Genomic DNA, 15,136 nt, shown 5'->3' on the forward strand with positions numbered 1-15,136 from the left:
ACTTAGTGATGTGTCTTGGGACAAGAAAGAAGCCTTGTAGCCTTTCCATCCATCTTTATCACTGTGATGGGCTTTTGTAATTGCTAGGCCAGACACCCTCGAGAATGAGCACTACTAGGCTGTGTTGTTGTTGTTTAGTTGTTAAGTCATGTCCGACTCTTTTGCAACCCCATGGACTGTAGCTCACCAGGCTCCTCTGTCCATGGGGTTTTCCAGGCAAGGATATGGGAGTGGGCTGCCATTTCCTACTCCAGGGGATCTTCCTGACCCACGGATTGAAACTGAGTCTCCTGCGTTGCAGGTAAATTCTTTACCACTGAGCCACCAGGGCTCTGGCCTACTCCAAAGTATTGCAGTGGGGGCAGGACCAAGGAGTGTTTGGAGAAAGATTAATATTCTTTCACAGGAACGTGAATAGTCAGGGCAAGTACTCCTTGGAGTGGTGGAGGGCCAGGGATCTGTAACCACCCTATCCCCAGGGCAAATTACCAGATCTGGGTTCAGTTCAGTTCAGTCACTCAGTCATGTCCGACTCTTTGTGACCCCATGAATTGCAGCATGCCAGGCCTCCCTGTCCATCACCAACCCCTGGAGTTCACTGAAACGCACGTCCATCAAGTCAGTGATGCCATCCAGCCATCTCATCCTCTGTCATCCGCTTCTCCTCCTGCCCCCAATCCCTCCCAGCATCAGAGTCTTTTCCAATGAGTCAACTCTTCACATGAGGTGGCCAAAGTACTGGAGTTCCAGCTTTAACATCATTTCTTCCAAAGAACACCCAGGACTGATCTCCTTTAGAATAGACTGATTGGATCTCCTTGCAGTCCAAGGGACTCTCAAGAGTCTTCTCCAACACCACAGTTCAAAAGCATCAATTCTTTGGTGCTCAGCTTTCTTCACAGTCCTACTCTCACATCCATACATGACCATTGGAAAAACCATAGCCTTGACTAGACAGACCTTTGTTGGCAAAGTAATGTCTCTGCTTTTCAATAGGCTATCTAGGTTGGTCATAACTTTCCTTCCAAGGAGTAAGTGTCTTTTAATTTCATGGCTGCAGTCACCATCTGCAGTGATTTTGGAGCCCCCCAAAATAAAGTCTGACACTGTTTCCCCATCTGTTTCCCATGAGGTGATGGGACCAGATGCCATGATCTTCATTTTCTGAATGTTGAGCTTTAAGCCAACTTTTTCACTCTCCTCTTTCATTTTCATCAAGAGGCCTTTTAGTTCCTCTTCACTTTCTGCCATAAGGGTGGTGTCATCTGCATATCTGAGGTTATTGATATTTCTCCCAGCAATCTTGATTCCAGCTTGTGCTTCCTCCAGCCCAGTGTTTCTCATGATGTACTCTGCATATAAGTTAAATCAGCAGGGTGACAATATACAGCCTTGATGTACTCCTTTTCCTATTTGGAACCAGTCTCTTGTTCCATGTCCAGTTCTAACTGTTGCTTTCTGACATGCATATAGGTTTCTCAAGAGGCAGGTCAGGTGGTCTGGTATTCCCATCTCTTTCAGAATTTTCCACAGTTTATTGTGATCCACACAGTCAAAGGCTTAGATCTGGGTTAGGAGAACAAAAAGAATGAGGAAAATCTGGGCTTTGAGATGGAGGCAAAAAGACAATGTAGTAGAAAAATAGGCTTCTTGACCATCAAAAGGCATCATCAACTCTGGAAGAGAGAAGGTATGTATAAGGAAGCAAGCAAGGGCTATTGCTTAATGCCAAGATCCCAAATTTAAGAAGGATAGATCGGGGGAAGGGTTTACAGAAGAGAGAGGAGGAGGACAGAGAGGCCAATCATACATGAGGAGACTACAAACTCCACAGTGGAATTAAAGGAGACTCAGACTGAGTCTGAGAGGATTAAGGTAGGCTGATTCTCTGAAAGAAAAAGAAAAATGCAAATGCCTGCTATCTTCTTAGGGAAATAGAACCAGAAACCCAGTTCACAGAGCATGTACTCCAGGTCAGGACCAGTGCTGGTTCCTTTCCAATGTGAACTTCCATTAGGGTCATTACAATCAAAGGAAGTAGATGGTATCAGCCCTGGTTTATAGTGGTGGGGGGATAGAGGTGAGAATGGAGATTCAATGAGGTTTAGTGACAGGCCCAAGGACAAACATCTAGTAAGAAGCAGCCAGTAAATCACTATGGCCATAATGTTCACACAGGGTCTGGGGATCAGGACTTGGAGAATTCCTGGCAATTCTATAACAATAAGCCTAGTTGTTATGCCCATACTTACTGAACACAGGATACAAAAATTGACACAAGCTATAATGGTAAAGATTTAGATTAGTTCCGAAGAAGAGCATGTACACTATGAGGGCCAGGAAGCACTGTGTCTGGTGAACAAGTTGATGAAAGAAACATGATGTGTGGTCTTTTTAGAAGTCAAGGTGGCATTCTGTGAGGGATTGTTTCAGAACAGTTTGGCTTTGAAGCCAATATAGTGATTGATGTGATTGATGTTTGATTTTATAATGAGCATTTTTATTCTAAAAGTTTTGCTTTTAATTTGACTCATCTCCAGTTCAGTTTCCTTATTCTCTCCCACTTAAAAATACCTCTAGCATCATATAATCTTATTATTTTAAAAAATATTTATTTATTTATTTGACTGCTTCGATCTTAGTTGTGGCACACAAGATCTCTGATCTTCACTGTGGCATGTGGACTCTTTAATTGCAGCATGTGGGATCTAGTTCTTTGACTAGGGATCAAACCTGGGCCTCCTGCATTGGGAGTGTGGAGTCTTAGCCACCAGACCCCCAAGGAACTTCATATCTTACTACTTTTTGCTCATTCTCTCACTGAATAATTTCTCCACTGAATTTTTATTCTTTCCTAAATGCCCAACGGAGAAGGCAATGGCAACCCACTCCAGTACTCTTGCCTGGAAAATCCCATGGATGGAGGAGCCTGGTGTGCTGCAGTCCATGGGGTCGCTAGGTGTCGAACATGACTGAGCGACTTCACTTTCACTTTTCACTTTCATGCATTGGAGAAGGAAATGGCAGCCCACTCCAGTATTCTTGCCTGGAGAATCCCAGGGACAGGGGAGCCTGGTGGGCTGCCTTCTATGGGGTCGCACAGAGTCGGACACGACTGAAGTGACTTAGCAGCAGCAGCAGCAAACACCCAAACTTCATTATCCTTCACCTATCCAAACTGTGAGCTGTGAGTTAATAATAGTATATATATATATTTGGTATATGTAAATCATATATATATATGAATTATATAATTATATAACTTTATAAATTATATATGATTTACAAAATAATAAAATTTGTTTTAAAATCAGTTTTAGGCTCACAGCAAAACTGAAAGTACAGAGGGTAAATATCCTCTGTTCCCTCCTACCTGCAACCTTCCTCACTACACAGTGGTACATTTACTACAGTCAATGAACCTACTTTGATGCATCATCATCACTTAAGTTCATAGCTTACATTAGGGTTCACTCTCGGTGTTACACATTTTACGGGTTTTGACATATATCCACTATTGTAGTATCATACAAAATACTTTCACCACCCTAAGTATCCTTTGTGCTCTGCCCATTCATCCCACCCTGCACCTAACCCCTGGCAATCACTGATATTTTTACTGTCTCCATAGTTTTGCCTTTTCCAGACTGTCATATAGCTGGAATCATACAGTATGTAGCCTTTCTAGATTTTCTTTTTTCATTCTAATATACATTTAAGTTTCCTCCATGTCTTTCAAAGCTAGATAGCTCTTTTTTTTTTCTCATCGCTGAATAATATTCTGTTCCTTGAGTGTACCATGGTTTATTTACCCATTCACCTACTGAAAGATATCTTAGTTGTTTCCAAGTTTTAGAAATTATGACTACAACTGCTATAAATATCTGTGTGCAGATTTTGTATAGATAAAAGTTAATTAATTTGGGTAATTACTAAGAAATGTCTGCTGGATCACATGATAAGAACATGCTGTTTCAAAAGAAACTGCCAAACTGTCCTTCAAAGTGGCTGTACCATTTTGCATTCCTACCACCAGTGAATGGGAGTTCCAGCTGCTACACATCCTTACCAGCGTTTGGTGTCAGTGTTTTGCATTTTAGCCATTCTAATAGGTAGGTTGTGGTAACTCATTTTTGTTTTAATTTGCAATTCCCTAATGGCACATGATGTTGTACATCCTTCATATGCTTACTTGGCATCTGAATATCTCTGTTGAATTTGTTCAGATCTTTTGATCATGAAAAAAATTGAATTGTTCGTTTACTTATTGTTGAGTTCTTTGTATATTTTGGATGAAAGTCCTTTACAAATGGTGTCTTTTGCAAATATTTTCTCCAAGTCTGTGGCTTGTCTCCTCATTCTCTTGACATAGACTTTTGTAAGATTTTCTTTCATAGATCCTACCTTTGGTATTGCATCTAAGGAGTGATGGCCATACCCAAGGTCAAATAGGTATTCTCCTGTATTCTCTTCCAGATGTTTTATAAAGTTTAAATTTTACATTTAGGTTTATTATCCATCCTGATTCAATTTTTGTGAGGGGTGTAAGGAGTGTTTCTTTTGTTTCTTTTTTTTTTTACATGTGACTGTTCAGTTGTTCCAGTACCATTTGTCCAAAAGCCTGTCTTTGCACCACCGTATTGCTTCTTTTCAAAAATTGGTTGGCTATATTAATGTGGCTCTATTTCTGGGCTCTGTATTTGGTTCCATTGATCTACTTGTCCATTGTTTCACCAAAACCATACTATCTTGGTCCATGAATCAGGGAAATTGGATGTGCTCAAATAGGAGATGGCAAGAGTGAACATTTACATTTTAGGAATCAGTGAACTAAAATGGACAGGAATAAGCAAATACAATTCAAATGACCATTATATCTACTACTGTGGGCAAGAATCCCTTAGAAGGAATAAAGTAGCCCTCATAGTCAACAAAAGAGTCTGAAATGCAGTACTTGGGTGTGATCTCAAAAATGACAGGAAGATCTCAGTTTGTTTCCCAGGCAAACCATTCAACATCACAGTAATCCAAGTCTATGCCCCAACCACTAATGCTGAAGAAGTTGAAGTTGATTGGTACTGTGAAGACCTACAAGCCCTTCTAGAATTAACACCCCCCAAAAATAAATAAATAAAAAAGATGTCCTTTTCATCATAGGGGACTGGAATGCAAAAGTAGGAAGTCAAGAGATTCCTGGAATAACAGGCAAGTTTGGCCTTTGAGTACAAAATGAAGCAGGGCAAAGGCTAACAGAGTTTTGCCAAGAGAACACATTGACCATAGCAAACACTCTCTTCTAACAACACGAAAAATGAGTCTACATGTGTATATCACCAGATGGTCAATACTGAAATCATGTTGATTAAATTTTTTGCAGCCAAAGATGGAGAAGCTCTATACAGTCAGCAAAAACAAGACTGGAAGCCGACTGTGGCTCAGATCAAGACGTCCTTATTGCAAAATTCAGACTTAAATTGAAGAAAGTAGGGGAAACCCCTAGGCAATTCAGTTATCACCTAGATCAAATCCTTTATGATTATACAGTGGAAGTGACAAATAGATTCAAGGGATTAGATCTGATAGACAGAGTGCCTGAAGAACTGTGGATGGAGATTCATAACATTGTACAGAAGGCAGTGACCAAAGCCATCCCAAAGAAAAAGAAATGTGAGAAGGCAAAATGGTTGTCTGAGGAGGTCTCACAAATAGCTGAGAAAAGAAGAGAAATGAAAAGCAGAGGAAAAAGGGAAAGATAGACCCAACTGAATACAGAGTTCTAAAGAATAGCAAGGAGAGATAAAGCCTTCTTAAGTGAGCAATGCAAAATAAATAAATAAATAGAAACAACAGAATGGGAAAGACTAGAGATCTCTTCAAGAAAATTAGACATATCAAAGGAACATTTCATGCAAAGATAGGCACAATAAAGGACAGAAACTGTAAGTACCTAACAGAAGCAGAAGATATTAAGAAGAGGTTTTAAGAATATGCAGAACTGTACAAAAAAGCTCTTAATGACCAGGATAACCACAATAGTGTGGTCACTCATCTAGAGCCAGACAATCTGGTGTGTGAAGTCAAGTGGGCCTTAGGAAGCATTACTATGAACAAAGCTAGTGGAGGTGATAGAATTCCAGTTGAGCTATTTCAAATCCTTGAAGATGCTGCTGCTAAAGTGCTGCACTCAAAATGCCAGCAAATTTGGAAAATTCAGCAGTGACCACAGAACTGGAAAAGGTCAGTTTTTATTCCAATCCCAAAGAAAGGCAATGCCAAATGATGTTTGACTGTGTGGATCACAACAAGCTGTGGAAAACTGGTAAACAATGGGAATACCAGACCACCTTACCTGCCTCCTGAGAAACCTATATGCAGGTCAAGAAGCAACAGTTAGAACCAGACATGGAACAACGGACTGGTTCCAAATTGGGAAAGGAGCACGTTAAAGCTGTATATTGTCACCCTGTTTATTTAACTTCTATTCAGAGTACATCATGTGAAATGCCAGGGTGGATGAATCACAAGCTGCAATCAAGATTTCCAGGAGAAATATCAATAACCTCAGATATGCAGATGTTGCTGCTAAGTCACTTCAGTCGTGTCCGACTCTGTGCGACCCCAGAGATGGCAGCCCACCAGGCTTTCCCATCCCTGGGATTCTCCAGGCAAGAATACTGGAGTGGGTTGCCATTTCCTTCTCCAATGCATGAAAGTGAAAAGTGAAAGGGAAGTTGCTCAGTCATGTCTGACTCTTAGCAACCCCATTCACTGCAGCCTACCAGACTCCTCCATCCATGGGATTTTCCAGGCAAGGGTACTGGAGTGGGTTGCCATTTCCTTCTCCAGATATGCAGATGATACCACCATAATGGCAGAAAGTGAAGAGGAACTAAAGAGCCTCTTGATGAAAGTGAAAGAGGAGAGTGAAAAAGCTGGCTTAAAACTCAGCATTCAAAAAGTAAGATCAAGGCATCAACTTTATGGCAAACAGATGGGTAAAAACTGGAAACAGTGAGAACTTTATTTTCTTGGACTCCAAAATCACTGCAGATGGTGACTGCAGCCATGAAATTAAATGATGCTTGCTCCTTGGAAGAAAAGCTATGACCAACCTAGACAGCATATTAAAAAGCAGAGACATCACTTTGCTAAAAAAAGGTCTGTATAGTCAAATCTTTTTCAGTAGTCATGTGTAGATGTGAGAGTTGGACCATAAAGAAGGCTGAGCCCTGAAGAATTGGTGCTTTCAAAGTGTGGTGCTGAAGAAGACTCTTGAGAGCCCCTTGGACTGCAAGGAGATCAAACTAATCAATCTTAAAGGAAATCAGTCCTGAATATTCATTGGAAAGACTGATGCTGAAGCTGAAGCACCAATACTTTGCCCACCTGATTCAAAGAGCCAGCTAATTGGTAAATCTTTCCCTGATGTTGGAAAAGATTGAAGGCAGAAAGAGAAGGGGACGGCAGAGGATGAGATGATTGGGTGGCATCACTGACTCAATGGAAATGAGTTTTGGCAAACTCCAGGAGATAGTGAAGGACAAGGAAGCCTGGCTACTGCAGTCCATGGGGTCACAAAGTCTGGGACTAGACTTAAGGACTGAACAACAACAAATACTACTATCCTGATTTCTGTAGCTTTTACTAAGTTTTTATTTCTTTGTGCCCAATTTGTATATGTCCCCTTTATATGTCTTACTGTGTTAGCTTACAGTATGATGTTGAATACCAGTGATGTAAGCTTATATCTGTGCCTTATTCTTGATCTTAGTGGGAAAGCTTCTAGTTTCTTAAAATTAAGTATGATGTTGTAGGGATTTTGTAGATTTCTTTTTAATCAATTTGAGGATATTCCCCTCTATTCCTGGTTTGTTTATAGTTTCTGTTTTCCAAGAATGGGTGTTGAATTTTGTCAAATGCTTTCTCTGTACCTATTTAGGAAAATCATATGATTTTCCTCCTTCAGTTTGTTGATGTAATAAATTACAGCAATTAATTTTCCAATACTGAACCAGCCTTGAATACCTAAAGTAAATCCCACTTGGTGATGGTTTATTATTCGGAGAAGGCAGTGGCAACCCACTCCAGTACTCTTGCCTGGAAAATCCCATGGATGGAGGAGCCTGGTAGGCTGCGTTCCATGGGGTCGCTACGAGTCGGACACGACTGAGCGACTTCACTTTGACTTTTCACTTTCATGCATTGGAGAAGGAAATGGCAACCCACTCCAGTGTTCTTGCCTGGAGAATCCTAGGGATGGGGGAGCCTGGTGGGCTGCCTTCTATGGGGTTGCACAGAGTTGGACACAGCTGAAGCGACTTAGCAGCAGCAGCAATGGTTTATTATTACCTTTTTATATACATTGTTGGGTTCAACTTGGTAATACATATTAATATTTATGTTATTTATATATTCGGCTGCACTGAGTCTTAATTGTGGCACGCGGGATCTTTGTTGCATCATGTGGATCTTTCCTTGTGGCACACGGACTCTCTAAGTTGTGGTTCCCAGTCCCTGGAGTGCGTAGGCACAGTAGTTGCAGTACATGGACTTAGTTGCTCTGTGGTATGTGGGCTTTCCAGGTAGCTCAGTGGTAAAGAATCCGCCTGCCAGTGCAAGAGATGCCAGAAACATGGTTGGGTCAGTCCCTGGGTTGGGAAGATCCCCTGGAGGAGGAAATTGCAACCCACTCCAGTATTTTTGCTTGGAAAATCCCATGGAGAGAGGAGCCTGGCAAGCCACAGTCCATGGAATCACAGAGTCTGACACAGCTTAGTGACTGAACATGCACACATGTGGGATCTCAGTTTCCCGACTGGGAATCAAACCTGCATCCCCTGCATTGCAAGGTGGATTCTTAACCACTGGACCGCCAGTGAAGTCCCCGATTGACTAATATTTTGTTGAAGGATTTTGCCTCTATGTTCATGAGAGATATTGGTGTGTAGTTTTCTTTTCTTATAATGTCTTTGGTGTTGGTTTTAAGGTAATGCTAATCACATAGAATGATTTAGGAAGTATTGCCTTTGCACTTGCTTATGGAAGAGATTATAGCGAATTGATGTAATTTCTTAAATGTTTGGTAGATTTCATCAGTGAATTCATCTGCGCCTGGTGCTTTCTGTTTTGGAAGGTTGTTTATTATTCATTTAATTTCTTTTTTTTTTTTTTATTAGAAATCTAGCATTCTATTCATACTAAGTCAAACAAGTGGAATCAAAATGTCAAATTTTTTAGGTAGGCAAAAATTCATAAGTTTCCTAAAATACATATATTATACATATTATTTATATTTATGTATACAAAAGTTTTTCCACTATGCTTGATAAGGCATGAGAAAGAACATTTAAAAAAAAGAGATGGAGAAATAGGAAAACATAAACTAAATGAAATGGGAGCACTGAATATGAAATAGAAAAGTGAAACAAACTAGATAAAAGTAAAATATCCTCATAAGTCCAGTTGTTTTTAAACATGGTTACTCATTAGAAACATATCTGGAGCTCTGGCAAAAAAATAATAATAATAATACCTGGGCATTTGTATTTTTCAGAAAATTCCAAGATAATTCTGATGTGCATATGGATTTAATAAAAAGTGATTATAGGCTTTTCTATTAAATGCTAGATTCGGTGATATAGAATTCTATAATTTTTCTGTTGACCAATCATGATACAATGATATTAAGTAATAGTTACATAATCACAGTAGTAAAAGATGTTTGTCAGTTTTCACAATCAATAGCCAGACAAAAAATAAAAGGTGATTACAATTGCAAGCCATAATGGGAACATGATTAACCTAACAATATAAAATAATTACATTCAATTTGGGGGGTCAAGCAAAGTGATGTGGTCAGTGGAAGTGCATACACGCACATGTTTTCATCAGCTCAGCCAGTCTGTCTTTTTGGTTGGTGCATTTAATCCATTTACACTTAAGGTACCTCAACATGTGTGATCCTATTACTGTTTCCTTAATTGTTTTTGGGTTCCTTCTCTTGTTTTCTGCCTAGAGAACTTCCTTTAGCATTTGTTATAAAGCTGGTTTGGTGGTGCTGAATTCTGACTTTTGCTTGTCTGTAAGCTTTTGATTTCTTCATCAAATCTGAAGGAGAGTCTTGCTGGGTAGAATATTCTTCATTGTAGGTTTTTCCCTTCATCACTTTAAATATGTCATGCCATTCCCTTCTGGTTTGTGGAGTTTCTGTTGAGAAATCAGCTGACAGCCTAATGGGAGTTCCTTGTATATTATTTGCCATTTTCCCCTTGTTGCTTTTAATAGTTTATCTCTGTCTTTATTTTTATTTTATTTTATTTTTATGTTTTTTTTTTTACCATGAGGTACTTTAGTTATTTTCAGTATTCATCCCACTTGCATAATATCTAAGACAGAACTATGTCATACCATATTCTTTTTTTTTTTTTTCTGAAAAATTTCACAATATAATGTTGATAGTTTACCATGAAGAAATTAAGAAAAGAGAATAGTTTCTAATGTTTATCCATGTATTGACTGTTCGTAGTGCTCTTTACTCCTTCCTGTATTTCCCAGTTTTGTTTTGATATTATCATCATTCATAAAGGACTTTATCATTTTTTTATAGCTCGTGCATGCTTCCTTAGCTTTCATTTCTCTGAAGGTGTTTTCACCCCCATTTCAAAAGATACTTTCAATGAATATCTATTACAGAATTGACAGCTTTAATTTTTCAGCACTTTATTTATTTTTTATTTTTTTGATAAATTTAATGCCTTTTATTGCCATACCTCATTTTACTGTGCTTTGCTTTAGTGAGCTTTATAGATACATGTTTTTTTTTTTTTTAATTTTCTGTTTAGTTGATCTATCCATAAGTGTGAGTGGTATTAAAGTCTCCCACTATTATTGTGTTATTGTTAATTTCTCCTTTCATACTTGTTAGGATTTGTCTTACATACTCGGTGCTCCCATGTTGGGTGGATATATATTTATAATTGTTATATCTTCTTCTTGGATTGATCCTTTGATCATTATGTAGTGACCTTCTTTGTCTCTTTTCACAGCCTTTGTTTTAAAGTCTAATTTATCTGATACTTAGAGTATTGTGACTCCTGCTTTCTTTTTGGTCCCAATTTGCATGGAAAATCTTTTTCCAGCCCTTCACTTTCAGTCTGTATGTGTCCCCTGTTTTGAGGTGGGTCTCTTGTAGACAACATATGTAGGGGTCTTGTTTTTGTATCCATTCAGCCAGTCTTTGTCTTTTGGTTGGGGCATTCAACCCATTTACGTTTAAGGTAATTACTAATAAGTATGATCCGTTGCCATTTACTTTATTGTTTTGGGTTCGAGTTTATACACCATTTTTGTGTTTCCTGTCTAGAGAATATCCTTTAGTATTTGTTGGAGAGCTGGTTTGGTGGTGCAGAATTCTCTCAGCTTTTGCTTGTCTGAAAAGCTTTTGATTTCTCCTTCATACTTGAATGAGATCCTTGCTGGGTACAATAATCTGGGCTGTAGGTTATTTTCTTTCATCATTTTAAGTATGTCTTGCCATTCCCTCCTGGCTTGAAGAGTTTCTATTGAAAGATCAGCTGTTATCCTTATGGGAATTCCCTTGTGTGTTATTTGTTGTTTTTCCCTTGCTGCTTTTAATATTTGTTCTTTGTGTTTGATCTTTGTTAATTTGATTAATATGTGTCTTGGGTGTTTCTCCTTGGGTTTATCCTGTTTGGGACTCTCTGGGTTTCTTGGACTTGGGTGATTATTTCCTTCCCCATTTTAGGAAGTTTTCAACTATTATCTCCTCAAGTATTTTCTCATGGTCTTTCTTTTTGTCTTCTTCTTCTGGAACCCCTATGATTCAATGTTGTAGCGTTTAATATTGTCCTGGAGGTCTCTGAGATTGTCCTCATTTCTTTTAATTCGTTTTTTCTTTTATCCTCTCTGATTCATTTATTTCTACCATTCTATCTTCTAATTCACTAATCCTATCTTCTGCCTCTGTTATTCTACTATTTGTTGGCTCCAGAGTGTTTTTAATTTCATTTATTGCATTATTCATTATATATTGACTCTTTTTTATTTCTTCTAGGTCCTTGTTAAACCTTTCTTGCATCTTCTCAATCCTTGTCTCCAGGCTATTTATCTGTGATTCCATTTTAATTTCAAGATTTTGGATCAATTTCACTATCATTATTTGGAATTCTTTATCAGGTAGATTCCCTATCTCTTCCTCTTTTGTTTGGTTTGGTGGGCATTTATCCTGTTCCTTTATCTGCTGGGTATTCCTCTGTCTCTTCATCTTGTTTAAATTGCTGAGTTTGGGAGTCCTTTCTGTATTCTGGCAGTTTGTGGAGTTCTCTTTACTGTGGCGTTTCCTCGCTGTGTGTGGGTATGTAGAGGTGGCTTGTCAAGGTTTCCTGGTTAGGGAAGCTTGTGTCGGTGTTCTGGTGGGTGGAGCTGTATTTCTTCTCTTTGTTCAGTCGCGCTATGGGGAGGGAGGGAGGGTGATGCTGCAAACAAATGACACTGGCGTGCGCTCGCACTGCCTCAGCCACACTGGGTCTGCCCCGCTCACGGCGCGTGTAGCCTCCCTGCCCACACTGCTCAGGCTCTAGGTTGTTCCGCCAGGAACAATCCGAGGCTGGCCCTGGGTTGCATGCACCTCCCAGGTCCAAGCCGCTCAGGTTCAGGCACTCAGGTAGTCCTCAGAGGCGCAGACTCAGTTGGGGCTGCGTTTTGTGCTCTTCCCAGGTCCGAGCAGCTCAGGTGATGAGGTGTTTGGCGAGCGCCAATGCTGCGACTTATCGCCTCCCCGCCACTTGGTTATCTGGGTGTAAAACCGGCGCACCTTCTCAGGCAGATGTTGACCGTCCAGACCCCCAATAAGTTTTAGTTAGCAAAGAAGCCAGTTTTATAGATAATGTCTCTCTGGGGCTGAGATTGCCCCCTTCCGGCTCTGGCTGCCTGTCACCGGAGGGGGAAGGTTTGCAGCCGGCTACCTCTGTTTAGTCCTTTGTTCCGTCTGCGCTGGCTGGCGGTGTCTTAGGTTAGGGCTGGCTTTTCGCATGGTAGATATCCCACAGTCTGGTTTGCTAGCCCAAATTATTTCGCTCAGATAGCGCTCAGGGTATTCGGGCCAGATTCTTACTCTCAGTGATGCAGCCCACGCCGCGCCTCCCTGCCCAGCCCCCGCTTGCTAATGGCGGATGCAGGCGTCTGCGCTGCTTCTCCGCTGGAGGAGTTACCGTAGGGCTCGCAATCTGCAGTTTTAATTGTTTATTTATTTTTCTCCCTGTTATGTTGTCCTCTGTGCTTCCAAAGCTCGGCACAGATTCGGCAGTGAGAAGGTTTCCTGGTGTTTGGAAACTTCTCTCTTTTTAAGACTCCCTTCCCGGGACGGAACTCCGTCCCTCCCTCTTTTGTCTCTTTTATTGTCTTTAATATTTTTTCCTACCTCCTTTCGAGGAGTTGGGTTGCTTTTCTGGGTGCCTGATGTCCTCTGCCGGCATTCAGAAGTTGTTTTGTGGAATTTACTCGACGTTTAAATGCTCTTTTGATGAATTTGTGGGGGAGAAAGTGTTTTCCCCGTCCTACTCCTCCGCCATCTTGGCGCCTTCCCCTCATTTAATTTCTTTAATAGATATATGCCTATTCAGATTGTCTCTTCCTTCTTGGGTGAGTTTTTGTGTCTTTCAAAAAATTGGTCCATTTATTCTAGGCCATCAAATTTGTGGGCATAGAGTTATTCATAATATTCCCTTATTATTCTTTACCATCCATGTGACCTATTGTTATGTCCCCTCATTCATTTTTAATCTTAGTAATTTGTGTCCTCTCTTTTTTCCTTCACTAGTCTAGCTGGAGGTTCATTGATTTTATTGGTCTTTTCAAAGAACCAGATATTTATTTCATTTATTTTCTATATTGTTCTCTTTTTTAAAACTTCCTTGATTTCTACTCAAACATTTATCACTTCTGCTTATTTTGTTTCCATTAACTTTATTGAAGAATAGTTAGCAAATATAATTGCATATATTTAAAATGTACAGTGTATACGTATAACTGAAAATCTTTTCTGTATACCTGAAACTAACGCAATGTTGTTAATCAACTATGCTCCAATATAAAATAATGTGATGATTTGATATACATGTAAAACATAGAGTGATTACCAAGATCAAGATAATTACACACCTATTACCCCACATAGTTAAAATAGTGAACTTTTGTGTGCGTATTGTGAGAATGCTTAAGATCATCAACTTTCAAGTGTACATTGCCATATTATTAACTATAGTCACAATGCTGTACATTAGCTCCCCAGAACTTATTCTTAATACAACTGACAATTTTGACCCTTTGACCTACAATGTTCCATTTTCCCCTCACCCAAGGCCCTGGCAATCATCTTTCTTTTCTCTGTTTCTATGAAATTGGCTTTTGTTTTAGATTCCACAACTAAGTGGTACTATACAGTATTAGTCTTTCTGAAATCTGGCTTGTTTCACTTAGCATAATACCCACCAAATTCATCTATGTTGTAGCAAATAGCAAAATTTCTTTCATTTTTATGTTCAAATAATATTACATTGTATATATACACCACATATATATTTATCCAATTTTCACCAGTGGACAATTAGGATGTATCCATGCCTTGGTTTTTGCGAATAATGCTGCAGTGAACATGGGGTACAGATATCTCTTTGAGATCGTGATTTTTTTTCCTGTGTGTATAAACTCAGAAGTGGAATTGCTGAATCATATGGTAGTTCTATTTTTAATTTTTTGAGGAACTGCCATACTGTTTCCCATAATGGCTGTAACACCAATAGTACACAAGAATTCCTTCTTCTCCCTGTCCATGCCAACATTGATCTCTTGTCATTTTGATAATAGCTGCTGTAACAGGTATGAGGTGTTATCCCATTGTGATTTTTTATTTGCATTTCCTTGGTGATTAGTGATGTTGAACACTTTTTCATGTATCTATTGACCATATATATGACCATCTTTATGTCTTCTTTGAAAAAATATTTCTTTAATTCCTCTGTCCATTTTAAAATAAGATAATTTGCATTTTTTATATCGAGTTGTATGAGTTATTTATATATTTTGAACATAACCCCTTATCCAATATACGGTTTGCAAA

Source organism: Bos mutus, chromosome X, assembly GCF_027580195.1.
Source record: "Bos mutus isolate GX-2022 chromosome X, NWIPB_WYAK_1.1, whole genome shotgun sequence".
NCBI lineage: Eukaryota > Metazoa > Chordata > Mammalia > Artiodactyla > Bovidae > Bos > Bos mutus.